The sequence below is a fragment of the Gossypium hirsutum genome, chromosome A01 (genome assembly GCF_007990345.1).
Source record: "Gossypium hirsutum isolate 1008001.06 chromosome A01, Gossypium_hirsutum_v2.1, whole genome shotgun sequence".
In the NCBI taxonomy this organism is placed as follows: Eukaryota; Viridiplantae; Streptophyta; class Magnoliopsida; order Malvales; family Malvaceae; genus Gossypium; species Gossypium hirsutum.
This window is the reverse complement of record NC_053424.1, coordinates 77,331,378-77,348,819: the sequence shown is the minus strand read 5'-3', so window position 1 is coordinate 77,348,819 and position 17,442 is coordinate 77,331,378.

Genomic DNA, 17,442 nt, shown 5'->3' with positions numbered 1-17,442 from the left:
ACGTTTCCATAATAAATATCCTACGATAACCACCACCTGTCACTCAAACTTAACTAATCCAATATCAATATTTGTAAATCCTAAGCACATCAGTCATACGGAACATAAGGGCATATTCGTCATTTTACCATACAAGGGTATTACGGTCACTTTACCTTACAGGGGCTTTACGGTCGTTTTACCTATTAGGGGTATTTTAGTCATTTCATCCTATAAGGGTATTTCAGTAATTTTGTAAACCAATGGTATTTCTATAATTTTTAGAAAGTCAAGGGTATTTTTGTAATTTTGTAAATCAAGGGTATTTTGGTAATTTTACAAATTTGGGGTATTTCGGTAATTTCACAAACCATTGGTATTTCAGTGATTTTACAAACTAGGGGTATTTTGGTAATTTTACAAACTAGGGGTATTTTGGTAATTCTATCCTATAGGGGTATTTTCGTAATTTCACAATCGAGGGTAAAACGATAATTTTGTAAACTGAGGGTAAAATGGTAATTTTGTAAATTGAGGGTAAAACGGTAATTCTGTAAATTAAGGGTAAAATGGTAATTCTATAAATCGAGGGTAAAATGGTAATTCTACAAATCGAGGGCATTTCAGTAATTTGGTAAACTAAAGTATTCTAAACAGGGATAAAATACGAATGGGCCTAAAGCCTATTCTCGGCCCAAATGGGCCCACGCGCTCGTGTGGCCCTTTTAGCCCAAATCTAGCCACAAATATGAGATTCACCTAGCCTAATCCAATATTTACTACACAACCAAACAACTTATCCAATTGGGCCCATTAGGCCCACATGACCCCTTTCGGCCCATCGCGGGCCGAAGTAGCCATCCTACAGCTAGAGTAGCGAGAAAATACACACCTGATAGGAGACTAGAGTTAATCCACGCTCTGAGCACTCTTAGCCGACGCCCAACCCAAACGAGCACGCCATACAGCCAAAGGGATCAGCCAAGAAAGGTACCTTTACTCTCCTCATGGTTCTTTCTATTTAAAGCCAGCTTCGCATCCCCTCTTATGTTAGCTTCCTGATGTGGGATCCCTCCATCATCAGAGTTTAAATTCAACACTAACTCTTGCCGCCCCCTGTTAGCAAAATAAATGCTCCTTGCTTGCCATGGGATTCGAACCCATGCCTCCCCTCAGATGCTCCACACGCTACTTGCCACTAAGCCACAAGGCTTTTTGTGTCATATTTTATCCCTAATTAATTATAAGGTCAAAAGGCCAAAGTCCAGGTTCCCTAAAAAAAACCAAAATGAATTGCAAGAGCCAAGGCTTGAACCCAGGGTCCCATACAACCTTAATGATGCCACAACCACTAGACTACATGCTTCCTTGTGTCATTTATTTACCACAATAATTTAAAAGGCCCTAATCTAAGCATCCAGGTTTTTTTCACTTAATACCAAAATTTTTGCTAAAGCCCAAGTTTAAACCCAAGATTTCTCCAACACTTCTCAAAGCCATTAACCACTAAAGCAAACATTTAATTGTTTCATTTCATTGCACAATTAAATACCTATATACAACCTCCTTACTGACCCCCACTCAAGGCCCAAATTCGGGGTGTTACATAGACCCTAATTGGAACGGTGGTTTTGGGACCACGAATCCGAGTAAAAAAACATTTAAATATTATTTTTCGTGTTTATTATATTTGAATTTGCATGTGTTAGTATTTCGTACGAAAATTTGATTGTTTGTATGCTTAATTTGATAAAATGACTTAATCGCGTACGTTGAAAACTTGATAGTTTAAATCATAAAGGTTGAATTGATAGTGGCTTTTAAATATGGGGTATTTATGTTGTAAATTTTCCATGATAATATGCCTTGGACGGTTATAGCCTTATTAAAGTATGGTTTATTATTTTATTATAAAGGTTATTAAAGTAAATTATGAAATATTATGAAATATAATAAAACAAAACTAAAAAGGCATGTATTATATACATGTTTTTGGCCGAATCTTAAGAAAGAAAAAGAAGTTAAAAGCTTTTGGAACTTTAGCACTTTGGAAGCTTAATTTAAGGTTAGTTTGTGTTCGGTTTTTGATAATTTTTACATTTTTAAGATCGTTGCTTCGAGTACTATCCGGCCCATGCTTAAATTTCTGATTTTGATGCATATTTTGAGTTATTCCATTAATGAATATTTGTGTTTTGTGATGTTTGATGATGAAATATTAAAAATATGTTTTAGATTAACATGTTTTGTATTTGAGTTTTTGAAGATTTTGAGTAATTAGGACTAAATTGAAAAAATAATAAATTGAGGGACTAAAATGTGGAAATAGATGAAATATATTGACTAGTATGGTTATATGGAAAATTCGGCCCAACTACATTATTGTGAGATTTTGTGTATTTTGTGCTTTGTGCAATTAGGACTAATTTGTAAAAGTATGAAATATTATGGGTAAAATGGTAATTTTCCCATTTATGTGTTGTTGGATTAAATTGAATGAAATTTTTTTAAATGAGGTTAATTTGAAATTATATAGATCAAGAACAAAAGAAATTGGACTTGGATTGGGGAAAAAGGAAAATAGTCGAATAGCCACTTTGTAACGTCCGTCGATATCCGAGGTAAGTCTTTAAGCAATTAGACATCATTTATCTTGATTGTAACTTGTTTAATATGTTGTTATGGAATCTTTAAATTCATAAAGAGTTAACCGAATGTGTTTGTGTATAGAAATTGAAATACTCTATTTGAATTTAATTTGGCAAGGTTATATCGTATAAAAGTTCGTATGATTTATGAGGAATATATGGAATTTTTGTTACATGAATTGTGTATGAGACAACATTATAATAGTGATATTCAGGCTTTGAGCCTAGCAAGCTTTATGCTAGTGAATGTAATCGGGCTTTATGCCTAGTAGGCTTATTACCGGTGAAAAATATCAAACTTTGAGTCTAGCAGGCCTTGTGCCGGTGTGTGATTCAGGCTTATGCCTAGCAGGTTTTATGCTGGTGATTTATTTCAAGTCTACGTCTATAAGGCTTCACATTTATGTGGAAAGTGAGCAAGTAAGTTGATCTAAATAACTTCTATATTTGGCCACATAGGTAAGTATATGTGAGGATATATTGAACTTGTATATTTGGCTACATGTGAGGTTATATTGAACTTGTGTATTCGATTACATGTGAGTTTATATTTAACTTGTATATTCGGCTGCATGTGAGATTATATTGAACTTGTGTATTCGATTACATGTGAGCTTATATTGAACTTGTATATTCGGTTACATATGATATTATATTGAATTTGTATATTCGACAATATGAGATGTTTTATTGAACATGAACATTAGGTTACATGTGATGATATATTGAATTTATATATTTGGCCATATGAAATAATATAATAAACCTTGTGTATTTGGCCATAGAGGTAAGTTTTTATGAGATGATATATTTGATTTTATATATATTCGGTTATATAGGTTAGTATTTATGTGGTGTTATAATTGACCTTGAATATTCGGCCAAGTTAACTTATTTGAGTTAAAGTATATCTTTAATGGTACAATTTGGCTTGTATCAAATGATTTGATTATTTATTTGAGTTGTTTAATTTGCTTAAGGCTTACTAAGCTAAGTTAGCTTACTCTGTGTGTTTTTGTTACTTTGTTTTATAGATTTTGGTTGTAAGTTAAGAGCTCAGGGATCGTTATCGAAGTCATCCACACTATCGTCAACTTTTGGTATTTTTTAAAAGTTTATTCTCAAACATACGGCATGTATAAGCTATATTGCTATAAATTTCGGTTATGTTTGAAGTGTTTTGTATTTTATGCCCTGCGAAAATGGCTAAATATTGATATATAAGTAATTGTCGTATTGATCATGGTAATTGTGCTTAGTCTTGGTTTTGTATGGGTTTTGTTATTAAGTTTAATAAGCTATGCATAAATGTGGTAAAAACTTATTTCAGTTAAAGTGCTAAGCACTATGGATGGATGATGTATTTGGTATGTGTTTCAAGCATTGAATATGGCTTTATTATTAGGCTTAAATTCGGTATTGGTTGGATTATAGTTAAAGTTTATTTGGTTATCATGTTGTATATCATGGATGAATATAATTTCTGCTATATGAAAGTTTTGAAGATTGGATGTTGATTTTCGAATGCAGGAGAAAGAAAGTGGTTATGTTATATACTAAGACAATGATCTATGATAGCCGAATGGACTAAAAACTAGAATGGAATTGTTTTTTTTTCAAATGGAAGCTTATTATATTTGGTGTTAATTTGCAAAAATATACATGTTTCATATAGATCAAAATGTAAGTGTCATATATATATTTAAAGTAATTTGACAATGTATATTTTATTCCGAATGATTTATAATTTTTGTATGTGCAGGACTTTTATAAATATAGGTTTAGTATTTAATAATAAAATTATTGATGTATTATACGTTCTATATATGTATAAATGATGAGATATGTGTAATTTATATCATGCTATGAATAACATATATTATGAGTTTCGTAAATGGATTTAGTTATAATAATTGATGTGATTTAAAGTTTTGCACTATATTATATTATGTATATCTGTATGAATTGTAATATGTTCAGTAATGCCTCATAACCTTAATCCGGCGGTGGATACGGGTTAGGGGTGTTACAGTTTCTCACGCAGAGTTTGTAACACAATTCTCAGATGATCAACATGTTCATTTTTGTCTCGAGAATATAACAAGATATCATCAATAAATTCCACCATAAACCTATCTAGATACGGTCTGAAAATTCTGTTTATCAAATCCATGAATACTACAGGTGCATTTGTCAAGCCAAATGGCATTATAAGAAACTCATAGTGCCCATACCTGGTTCTAAAAGCTGTATTTGGCACATCTATAACTTTTACATGTAGCTCATAATAACCAGAACGAAGATCAATCTTCGAAAATTTAGTGTCACCTTTCAATTGGTAAGACAAGTCATCAATACGAGGTAGTGGATACTTATTATTTATTGTGACTTTGTTGAGCTGCCTGTAATCAATACATAGTCTCAATGATCCATCTTTCTCACAGTCTCAATGATCCATCTTTCTTCTTTACAAATAAAACCAATGCACCCGAAGGTGAGCAACTAGGTCGAACAAAGCCTTTATTAATCAATTCTTGCAACTGTGCTTTCAATTCTTTTAATTCAGTAGGAGCCATTTAGTAGGGTGCTATGGATCGGTGTTGTTATCAAAACAAGATCTATAGAGAACTCCACTTCTCTAACCGGTGGTAAACTAGGAAATTCCTCCTAAAATACATCAGGAAATTCACAAACAATTAGCACTGACTGGATCTTCGACTCAGATACTTTAGTATCCAACATCTATGCAAGATAAGCATCATAACCCTTTCTGACATATTTCTATGCTGATATTGCTGAAATCACAGTAGATAACCCATCTAGTTTATCAGATCCAACGTGAAGTAACTCACCATTCTGACATTTTAACACAATGTATTTCTGTTTACAATTCACCACTGCATTATGTTGGGTTAGCCAATCCATTCCCAAAATCTCATCAAATTCATCAAAGGGAAACAACATTAGATTAGCCAAGAATCAATAACCCCTTATCATCTATGGACAATTTTTACGAATTTTATCCAACATAACATACTGGCCCAGGGGGTTAGAAACTTTAACCACAAATTTAATGAATTCAACAGGTAAATTTTTAACAGACACTAAATTTGTGCATATGTATGAATGTGTGGAACCGGGATCAATCAAAGCAGTAATATCAATATCAAGAAGAGAAAATGTACTAATAATGACGCTTGGTGCAGAGGCATCCTCTCTTGCACGTATAGCATATGTCATCACCGGTGCTCGTGCCTCAGATTTAACTGTTGAATCTTTTGTAGCACTTCAACTACCATTGACATTTCCAGGGTATCGGGGTGGTCTACCTCTCAAACTATGGCTGCTTGGCCTCAAAATTTGATCAGTATCTTTTTCAATCTTTTTCGTTCAATCTTTAACAAAATATTCTAGAGAACAAAATCTATAGCATGCTCGAGTTCTCAAATGACATTCCCCAAAATGAAATTTATTACAGTGTTTACACCTCAATTTGGGGTTACCAACACTTCCTACATTTGTTACAGATAGAGACGAAGATCTCGGGTTAGAACATTGAGAGCTTCGCTCTTTTCTAGAATATCCCACAGATGTGGTAAAACAATCATGGTACTTCTTTGATTTCTTTGAAGCAGATGATTGTACCTTGCTCATAAATCTTTTACCAGAAATTCAGGCTTCTTTCTCTTCTTGCTTCTTTTCTTTAATTAATTCCTCGGCTTTGTGTGCTCGATCAGCCAATACTACAAATTCCCTTAGTTCAAGAATTCCAATCAATAGCTTAATATATTCAATTAAGCCCTCTTCAAAATGTTTACACATATCAGCCTTAGTCGGAACCCATTCTCTGGCATACTTACTTAACCGAACAAATTCCCGCTCGTATTTAGATTCAATCATGTTTCCATGTTTAGGCTCTAGAAATTCATTCTTTTTCTAGTTTAGAAATCTCTAAATAATGTACTTCTTTCTAAATTTTGTCTGGAAGAATTCCCAAGTGACATTTTCTCTCGGTACAACAGAAGTTATGGTGCTCCACCAATGGTAGGCTGTGTCTTTCAGTAAAGATACTACACATTTCAAGCATTCGGCTGGTGTACAGATAATTCATCAAAAACCCTGACGGTATTTTCCAACCAAAACTCAGCCCTCTCTGGATCTTTGTCTCCACTAAAGGCTTATCGATTCTAACATGCTCAGCACCCTATGCCATCTCTGAACTGATTGTGGAGCAGGTGGGGGAGGTTGTTGTACAGTAGGATTTGTTCTCAAATATTCAGTGAACCACTCGTTTATCATTTGAAAGAAGGCTTCTTTTGCCTCCTCACCTCGGACCTCAGATACAGGCCTTCTATTACTACTAGATATAGCTCGTCAAACAGAAGTTTGAGCAGTGCTCTCAGCTTTCACGGATTTAGCTGTAGCTTGGTTGGATGACATTACTATATGAAAAACACATTTAATAATGGTCAAAAGATACCACACTATAAAAAATTATTTAATGGCATGTATAGCTAAACTCATACTTGCTATGTTTGTCTGAGAATCGACTATACCAAAGCTCTGATACTAATAAATATAACACCCCTAACCTATATCCATCACCGAAATAAGGTTATAGAGTATTACTAGAGTTTACAGAATAATTATAACTAATTCAAAACATTTACTATTCATACCCAAAACTAATTGTATCGTCCCTTAGATGGACCCTCAAGGCCCAATTTAAGCATTAGAAGCAAGTCAGGACTAAATCAGAGACTCAGTAAATTCTTTGCTAAATTTTAAAAATTTTCTTATGTGTAGGGGTCACACGCCCGTGTGAGTAGGCCGTGTAGCTCACACGGCCAAGTGACATGCCAATGTCTTAGGCTGTGTAGGCATTCGATGTGAGGCACATGGTCATGTCCCAACCCGTTTCCTTACCCGTGTAAATCTCTGACTTGTGCCATGCAGCCTGCCACATGCCCATGAGCTAAGCCGTGTGGTTAATTTAATTTTCACAAATTAGGTGCAAGTTTCTCACGGCCAAGAGAGACGCTCATGTTCTAGGTCGTGTATCACACACGGTTGAGACACACGCCCGTGTCTCTACTTGTGTGCCAAATTCTTAGCATTTTATTTCTCAATTTTAAGATGCAGGGGACACACGGCCAATCTACATGCCATGTGCCAGGCCGTGTGTCACATACAGTCAAGACACATGCTCGTGTGTCTACCCGTGTGGACAAAATAAAGTCATTTCCTAACTTTATTTCTCACCCAAATTTGGCAACAACCTATACCAATACTTACAAACATATACCAGCCAACTCAAACATTATAACCAAGCGAATTCTAACATCTAACATGATATATCATCATATGAAATCATGTTTACAATCTTACCTTTTATAGACATATATGTTTAACATAATTCAATCAACCATCCTAATCACATATGTAATTACCATTATATACCTTAAAAATATGCCAAATCAATCCATTACTAGTCATTTCAATGGCTAGATTATAAACAACCATTTACATACCAACATTGGCAAAGTTAGCCTATACATGCCATTATACCAAAATGAGTTTGCTATTTATACCAAGACGAGCTAATAGCTAGTGTGATGATGCTCCGACCGATCTCCAACCTGTGTGAGATTTCGAGCACTATAAAATAGAGAAAAGAAAACCTAGTAAGCATTTAATGCTTAGTAAGTTCGTATAACAAAATTAAACTTACCAATCATATTCATTTAAAATAAGCATAGAATAACATGCTTCCCAACAATTTAGCAAATTTGCCTAATCACATACACTCAAATAAGCAAGTTAGTCACATAATTCACATGTATATCAAATAAGCATGGATGAGCTCATCATGGTATAAACTTTTGAAGCATTCAAGACATAATTCTTTTAATCTCATAATTTCTCATGTCAGAAGTTTTTTTTGTTGAATTATTGAAATATCGATGGATTCTTAGGTAGTACACACAAGGTGTACAAAACTGTAAATCATCAACTCATAATTAGGGGTACCCATTAGGGCACTTAATCATGGAGCACACTCTTGAGCCACATATCAGGATACTCAGATGAGCCATGTAACAGGACACTTATCCGAGCTAAACAGGAAACTCATAAGAGTTTTAATCAGGGAGCTCATAGAGCTTATTAGGTAACTTCGAAGAGTTATTATTAGGAAGCACCGGATAAGGTAACAGGGAACTCAAGAGAGTCATGTCAGGGAGCTCACAAGAGCCTATATCAGGACGCTCATGTAGAGCTGCGTTTGTCTCTGCAATATATGCGGGATCACAACCGATCAAATCATGTAACAAGACGCTCACAAAGAGCTACGACAGTGTGCAACACAGTATGCTCGCAGGAGCTATATAACAGGATGCTCGAGAGAGCTATAACAGGATTGCTCGTTCGAGCTATATTCTGTCCGCAACATATGTAGGACCACATTCAATATGGGAAATCATATATCAATCAAATTTCATTATTCAAATGGAATTTTACATTTATCAAGTAATATCTAGCATGTCATTTATTTCATAATTTAAACATTTAAATAATTCACCCAAATACAACATTGAATTCAAACATATTAACATACATAAATAAGTTACACGAACATACCTTGATACTCGTTTGTATAAGAAAATCTACTGATTAGACACTTTTTTTTTTCCTCGATCCAATTCTATATTTGGTATTTCTGAATCTACATAAATGAATTTAATCATCAATTTAATACAATTCATATTCAATTGGATTCAATTTGTAGTCTAGGCAAAATTACCATTTTGTGCCTATACTTTTCATAAATTTTAATTTCGTCCCTAGGCGTGGAAAATGAAATTCATTCAATTTAGTCCTCATTCCAAGCCTAATCGAAATTTTCATATAACATTTACAAAACCTGTATTTCACAAAATTCAGAATTTTTCTGTTGATTTTTACAACTTTTCAATTTAGTCCCTAAATCATGATTTCATAAAAATTCTTTTTGTAAAAGTTGTTTATCTATGATCAGCCTTTCATTTTCTACCATAAAATTCAAATTTTCAGCATATTCATCCATGGAAAAATTCTATACTTTGATATATTTACAATTTAATCCCCAAAATAGATAAATTAAGCTATTTCGATCTCAAAAATATAAAAATTACTAAAAACGGGACAAGAATACTTACCCAATTAAGCCAAGAAAACTTGCTTTCTCTTTCCTAGGGTTTCCATGTATATTTTGGGGAAGAAGATGATATAAAATTATATTATTTATTTTTAATTCATTTATCATATTTTAATTGTTTTAGTTCCCAATTTAGTCCTTGCCTTTTTCTAATTTTCCATGGATGAATCACCAAAAATATCTACTAACTTTTCTTTAACGGTCTAATTACCATATAAAGACATATTATTTTGAATTCCATAGGTAACTGATTCCTTTAGCCACTAGAACTCAACTTTTGCATTTTATACAAATTGGTCCGTTCCAAAAATAAACACATAATCAGTACAATTTTCTTATCAGAATTTTAATATAACATTCCTATCATAATATGGACCATGAAATAATATTAAAATAAATTTTCTTTTTGGCTCGGATTTGTGGTCCCGAAACCACTGTCCCGATTTCACTAAATATGGGTTGTTACACACATGACCTTTTTGCCAGGGCATATGGATCATCTTGTCCATGTAACCATGAAAATTGGAAAAATGAAGTCTCAGGACTCACACGGCCCAAGGCATATCCGTGTGTCCAGGCCGTGTGACCGACATGGCCACGTCTTCAAACTGTGTAACTTTTTATATTACCCTTTCATGCACACGGCCGTGAGTCCAAACCGTGTGGTTCAAAATGTTTTTCTATTTATTTAAAATTTTAATTAATATGCAATAAGATTAAAATAATTACCAAAATTTAAACACTCGGATTGCCTCCCGAGAAGCACTTGTTTAGAGTCTAAGCTCAACTTTACCTCAAATGCGCATGGTTAAGGTGGTTCTCGGAGCTGAAACACCACTTTCTTGCTATCAATTTTAATACCAAGATAAAGTTTGAGTTGAGTATAGTTTACCTTAAATGCGCCAAACTCAAAATGTGTTACTTCGACTGTATCGTATGGAAAGACGTTCAATACCATAAATGGGATCGATTTGTTGTCCAAAGGGGAAATTCATGGATCTGATTTGTCTAGTAGTACTTTGTCCCAAACCTTAAATTGGTTCGTTCTCATCACATGTACATCATGGTGTCGCTTTGTGTCTTCACCATGTTTTCTCGATTTCTCCTCAACATGCATTTTCCATTCATCTAGTTCATCGAGTTGTACCATTCGCTCTTCATATTGCTCAGTTTCTATCACCTTGACTGAAACACGGCTCCAACACATTTTCACGAAGGATTTCCTATGAAGAACATTGAGCCACATGGTTACTAACATTAACAGAACATTTAAAATCATCTCATTCACTAGAGACTCTTAGAGAATCACGTGCTTGAAGGGTAACCTTTTTGTCACCTACACGAAACACAAGTTCAACATCGATAATAGTCCTAGGAGTGGCTAAAAAGGGTCGACCTAAGATCAAAGGTTCCTAACTATCCTTATCCATGTCTAACATAACAAAGTCAACAGAGAATATGAATTTATCATTTTTCACAAGCACATCCTCAATAATACCTTTAGGATATCCAATGGTACTATATGCTAATTGAATACTCATCTTAGTGTTTTTTTTGGGTTTCCTAAGACCAAGTTGTTTAAACATTTTATAATGCATGACACTAATACTAGCCCCTAAATCAGCCAAAGCATTTTCTATATTTAAACTACAAACGAGACAAGGAATAGTAAAACTCCCTGGATCTTTAAGTTTGTTGGGTAGTTTATTTTGGAGAATGGCCAAGCAAACTACATTGAGCTCCACAGTCGACGAGTCGTCTAACTTCTTCTTGTTTGTTAATAGCTCTTTCAAGAATTTGACGTAATTTCATATCTACAAAAGAGCTTCAACAAATGGTAAGTTAATGTGTAATTTTTTAAGAGCTTAAGAAATTTACCATATTATTCATTCGTGTGGTCTCTCTTTAACGTGTTTGGATATGGAACTTGAGGTTTGTATTCTCTGACAATGGGCTTTTTCCCTTTTTTACCTTCCTCTGTAACACCCCTTACCCGTATTCAACGCTTGAATAGGGTTACGGAGCATTACAGAACATACAACACATTTAAACATACTTTTCTTAAACATTCAATTAATAAATACAACTATCATTCAATCTCAATCAAATTGTCCCTATTACAAGCCTACGAGGCCCTAAACATACATTGGAAGTGATGAGGGACTAAACCGATAACTTAAGAAACTATCATGAAACTTTAAAAATTTTACTCAAAACAGGGGACACACGCTCATGTGGCCAGTCCTTGTGTCTCACACAACCACTAGACACGCCCGTGTCACAGGCCGTGTGGACATTCGTAATAGGAGCACATTGTAACAACCCATTTTTCAGTGAAACCGAAACATTGGTTTGAGTACCACAAATCCGATTCAAAATATATTTTATTTTTATTTTTCCATATGCCCCGTAATATGATATAAATGACGTGTGAATATTTTGATATGAAAATTTTATCGATTTAGTGCCTAATTACGAGAAGGAATAAATCGCATAAAATGTAAAAATTGAATTCTAGTATCTATGAGGATCAAATAGCTATGGAATTCAAAACTTAAGGTCCATATATGGTAATTATACCATTAATAAAAGTATGTAGATTTTTATGGTGACTCATCCATGGAATTATAGAAAAAGACAAGGGACTAAATTTGAAAACTAAAATTCTTAATTAATTAAAAGATGAAAAGATATTATATCATCTTATTTTCATCATTTTCAATCTAAAAACACATCGAACACTAGGAGAGAGAAAAGAAGCTTTCAAGGCCTAATTGGGTAAGTTTCCTTATCTCTTTTTTAGTAATTTTAGTATTTTTGAAACCGAGATAGCTTAATCTCTTTATTTGAGGGATTAATTTGAAAATTTATGAAGATATGAAAATGGTTCATGGATGTATTATGTTTGAAATTAGAAATTTATGGTAGAAAATGAAAGATTATTGATAGATAAACAACTTTTGTAAGGTGATTTTTGATGAAAACTTGATTTAGGGACTAAAATGTCAACTTGTGAAATTGAAGGAAAAATTTTGAAATTTTATGTAAACATGTGCTGGAAAAAATTTTTAATGGGGTTTTGGTTAGGCTTGGAATATGGAGTAATTTGTACAAGTTTCATTTTCTGGGCCTAGGGATGAAAATGGAATTTTTGTTAAAGTTAGGGGCAAAATGGTAATTTTGCCTAGGATGTAAATTAAGTCTGTTTAAGTATGAAACGTATGAAATTGATGATTAAATTCATTTAGATAGATCCGAAAAACACAAATTCAAGATTAGATCGAGGAAAGGAAAAGATTTCAAATTAGTAGATTATTACGCGAACAAGTGTCGAGGTAAGTTCGTGTAACTTAATCGAGCATGTAATTATGTTAATTGAATGTTGTGTTTGTATGTAGTTCATGTACCTTAATCGGGCATGTAATTATGTTAATTGAATGTTGTGTTTGTATGTAATGTGATTTATGTTGATGTGCTTATTTGTATGCTATGATGAAAAATGGATACATGCTTGAAATGATGAAAAAAGGGTTAAGTCCCGATTGAATATTGAATTCCAATGAATGTATATGCTTTCCCGAAACTAATAAGGTCCTACATTTGTTGTGGACGGGATTTAACTCAGACGAGTAATCCCAATGACCTTGTTATAAAAAGGATTTAGCCTGGATAGGTAATCCCAGTATAATACCTCTCAAGCACACGTTATGATTAGGGTATAGCCTGGGCTGGTAACCCTAATTAAGCTCTTGTGAGCATACGCTATATAAAGGATTTAGCCTGGATTGGTAATCCTGTTATTCAACATGCTCCTCATGAGTGTGTTCCTTGGTTAAAGTACCTTAAGGGGTACCCTCGATAAGCATTGACGGATTAATGAATCGTACATCTCGAGTGTACTACTTGAGCCTTCATCGAAATTTCAATAATTCAATGTACATATAACTTTTAACTTGGCTTGAAAATCTTTAGATAAAATGATAATGACTTGAAAAAATATTGCTTGATGAGCTTATCTATGTTACTTGATTTATATGAATAGTTGGCGACTAACTTCTTTGATGAAATGTATGCGATCAGGCCATTTAGCCAAATGGATGGAAATATAACATTGTATGCCTAGATTTTAATAAACAAGATTGGTAAAGTTTCGTTTTTGTTATACGAACTTACTAAGCATGTAATGCTTACTCCTTTTACTTTTCTCCTGTTTTATAGTCCTCGGAATGTAACAGTTCGGTTTAGACCCTAGTCAGAATAGTGGTTTCAGGAATACAAATCCAAGTCAGAGAAAGGTTTAAATATTATTTCCTGTGTTCATGATGTGTGAATTAGCATGTGTGAAAGTCTCACATGAAAAATTTGAATGTTTGTGTGCTTAATTTAATAAAAATGACCTAATCACGTAAAATGTAAAAGCTGTGCTAGATGTTAAAAGTGCTTATTTGACTTGGCTTTATAATTGAGAGGTCCTTCTATGGTTATTATGCCATTTACATGTATTGTGATAACCCTAATTAGACCCTGGTCGGAATGTGGTTTCGAGACCACATTACCGAGCCAAAAATTTATTTTTGTGTTTTAATTACATAAATTTTTGTGTGACAGTGAATATATAAGAAATTAAATGCTTAATATTAGCTTTAGGAATGTGAATTAATTCGAAAAGGACCTAGTTGACGAAGTTAGAAAAGATGATAGGTGAATTATAAGGAGTAATTAATAATAGGGAGAGGAAGCATGGCTTTGCATGTCAAATTACCCATAAAATACATGGTGGCCGGCCAAGGAGTGATGATGCTCCACTCATTCTAATTTAATATGTTTTTTTAGTTAACAAATGATGGGAATAATAATAGGAAAGTGAACAAAAAAAAAGGGGTGTTCATACTTGCCATCTCCTAGCCGAAAAACCAAGAAAAAGAAAGGGAGAAAAATTTTGAAGAAGTTCGGCCATTGCTTGTATCTAGGAGGAGTGTTTGATGTTGTGGCATGAAAATGAGGGAGTTTGAATGCTTAATAAGGAGGGAAGAAGGAGTGTTCATGTTTTCTTTCTTTTGCAATTGTCGTAACTAGAGGAAGAAGAGGAAGCAAGATTCGGCCAAGGTGGTCCTTTAGATCAAGGTATGTTCAATGATATTTTTGGAAGTTTACACAACCTTTGGGTGATAAGTCTAAATTCTATCTATCCCATGGTTGGATTTGGGGTTGTCGGAGAGTTAGGCTTTGACTAAGAAGCTTAAAAATTTTAGTTGATACCTTGATGCTATTAACATGTTAGTTATATGTATGTGTTAAATTGCTTGTTATGTTAGCATGAAAGTTGAAGTTGTTAAGTCACTTTGTTGGAGGTGCCGAATTTAGGACTAAGAAGAGAATGAGTATTCGGCTAACATGGTTGAAAGGTGGATGTGCCAATTTTTAGATTTAGACTATGAGAATGGCTATAATGGGCATTAAGATGTGGAACTTAAGAAATGTAGTTATATGTGGATTTACATGATGTTACAAATAGATGTGAAAATATGCTAGATTAGGAAAATTCTATCAAGTGTTCATGAGATGAAATTAGATGTTTAAATGATGTTATAGTTGACATTGTACATACATTCGGCCATCTAATTGAGTATGAAGGTGGTGTTAAATCTAATTGTGATGCCCATTCGGAAGTGTATATATATATACATAAGTATGCCCATTCGTGAGGTTACCTTTGATTAAGTGTATAATCGACTAAATGGGTAATTACTGAGGATGGTTGCTGAATATACTAACAAACATATGCATGTGTAATTGGATTATAAATATTTAGCAAGGTGGTTAAACTAGTTGATTTATTGATTAAGCTCAAGGAGTTAAAGGAGGAGAATCAAGCAAAGGCAAAGAAAAGATCATCGAGTAGCCGAGTTGGAACCGTCTTACCCAACACAAGGTAAGTCATTAAGCATATATTTTGTATTAATTTAAATGGTCATAACGTCTATGTAATGATGCTGAATGGAATGATAAATATATATATACATGTATGCATGGGGTGATGAAAGTATTGAATGAAAAAGAAAAGAGGTGAGATGTATTGAGTTGTTGGTTTCGGCACTAAGTGTGCGGGTGTAAACATTTATGATCATGAGATTGGCACTAAGTGTGCGGGTTCAAATTGTATAGCACTAAGTGTGCGAGTTTGATTATATAGCACTAAGTGTGCGAGTTCGACTATTAAGCACTAAGTGTGCGGGCTTATTATACATTCTCTAATAAATATACATGCTCTAAGTTTGCGGCCTTATCGAGTCAATCATGGACAGCGGTACGAGTAAACACCTTGAGCTCATGAGGAATAGACATTTTATTTATATTTGGGATTGAGCTTGGTAAGTCTTGAACCTATGTGGTGATTATACTTGAAGATAAATGCATCCAATGTCATATGGTGTAATGTATGAAATGTCAAAGTAGGGCTTGGTATGAGATCGAACCGAAATGCCTAAGGAATTATAGCACAGTTTGGGTATGGATGGAGGATTTTAATCCCGCATTATTTATTTTCTCTTATGATATATTATTACTGAACGGCAATGTAATGCTTTTGACTTACTGAGTTATATACTCACTCAGTGTTTGCTTGTCACCTACTTTAGGTTTCTTGGACTCGTCTTTTTGCGTGCTCGGGACTGTCATCGAAGTCATCACACCGGCTAGCAACTTTTGGTATCTTCTTTTTAGTCGGTCTAGGAGAACATTTCGGCATGTATAGGCTAATATGTTTTGTTGAAATTTGGTATGTAAACTTTTAGCCATGCGAAAATGGCATAAATGTTCGGTCGGATTTGGTTCTATAATGTTAGGTCGCAAGTCCTGGTAATTCGATTTTTATGCCATATGTCATGGTTGATTATTTTTGGTGTTAAAATTCATGATATGGCAATAGTGTAGTAGGAGATGTTTGACAATGATTAGCCTTTGGCATGGCTAGTCATGGTCATAATTTGTGATATGTATGATGAATTACTAGTTAGATCAAGGAGAAATCACGAAATAGGCATAGTTGCTTTAGTAATAGATGCTAGCAGTAGCAGTGACGTGAGATTGAAAAATCACCAAAAATAGTAGGAATGGAATTAATAATGAATAAATTATGTAATCGAAGCTCGATGAGTCTATTTTCATATAGAAGAAACGAAACGACCATATGAGCTGTATGTTAGGAGATAATTAAACTCTTGTGAAACAGGGCCAGAGCGATTTCTGGATCCCCTGTCCCGAATTTAGAAATTCACCCTAAACTAATCAGAGACAATTAGACGTCATGCTTTATATGTATAGATTTCCTCTTGAGTCTAGTTTCATTAGAAACCAACGGCATAAGTATTGGAGCTCTGTAAAGGGAGATATCTAAGTCGTAATGCACAAGGGTCAGAGTAGTCGAACCCAGGAACAGGGACGACTTTAACCAATAAAATGTACCAATTGGCCTAGACAAAAATTCTACAAAAATTCTACCATATAGATATATGAGTCTAGTTCCGGGTAAAATTTACGGAACTAGATTTCGAGTTTCAGAACTCAAGATATGATTTTTAATGCGACTCGTACGCAGATTGGCAGCTTGTCTGGAAAATT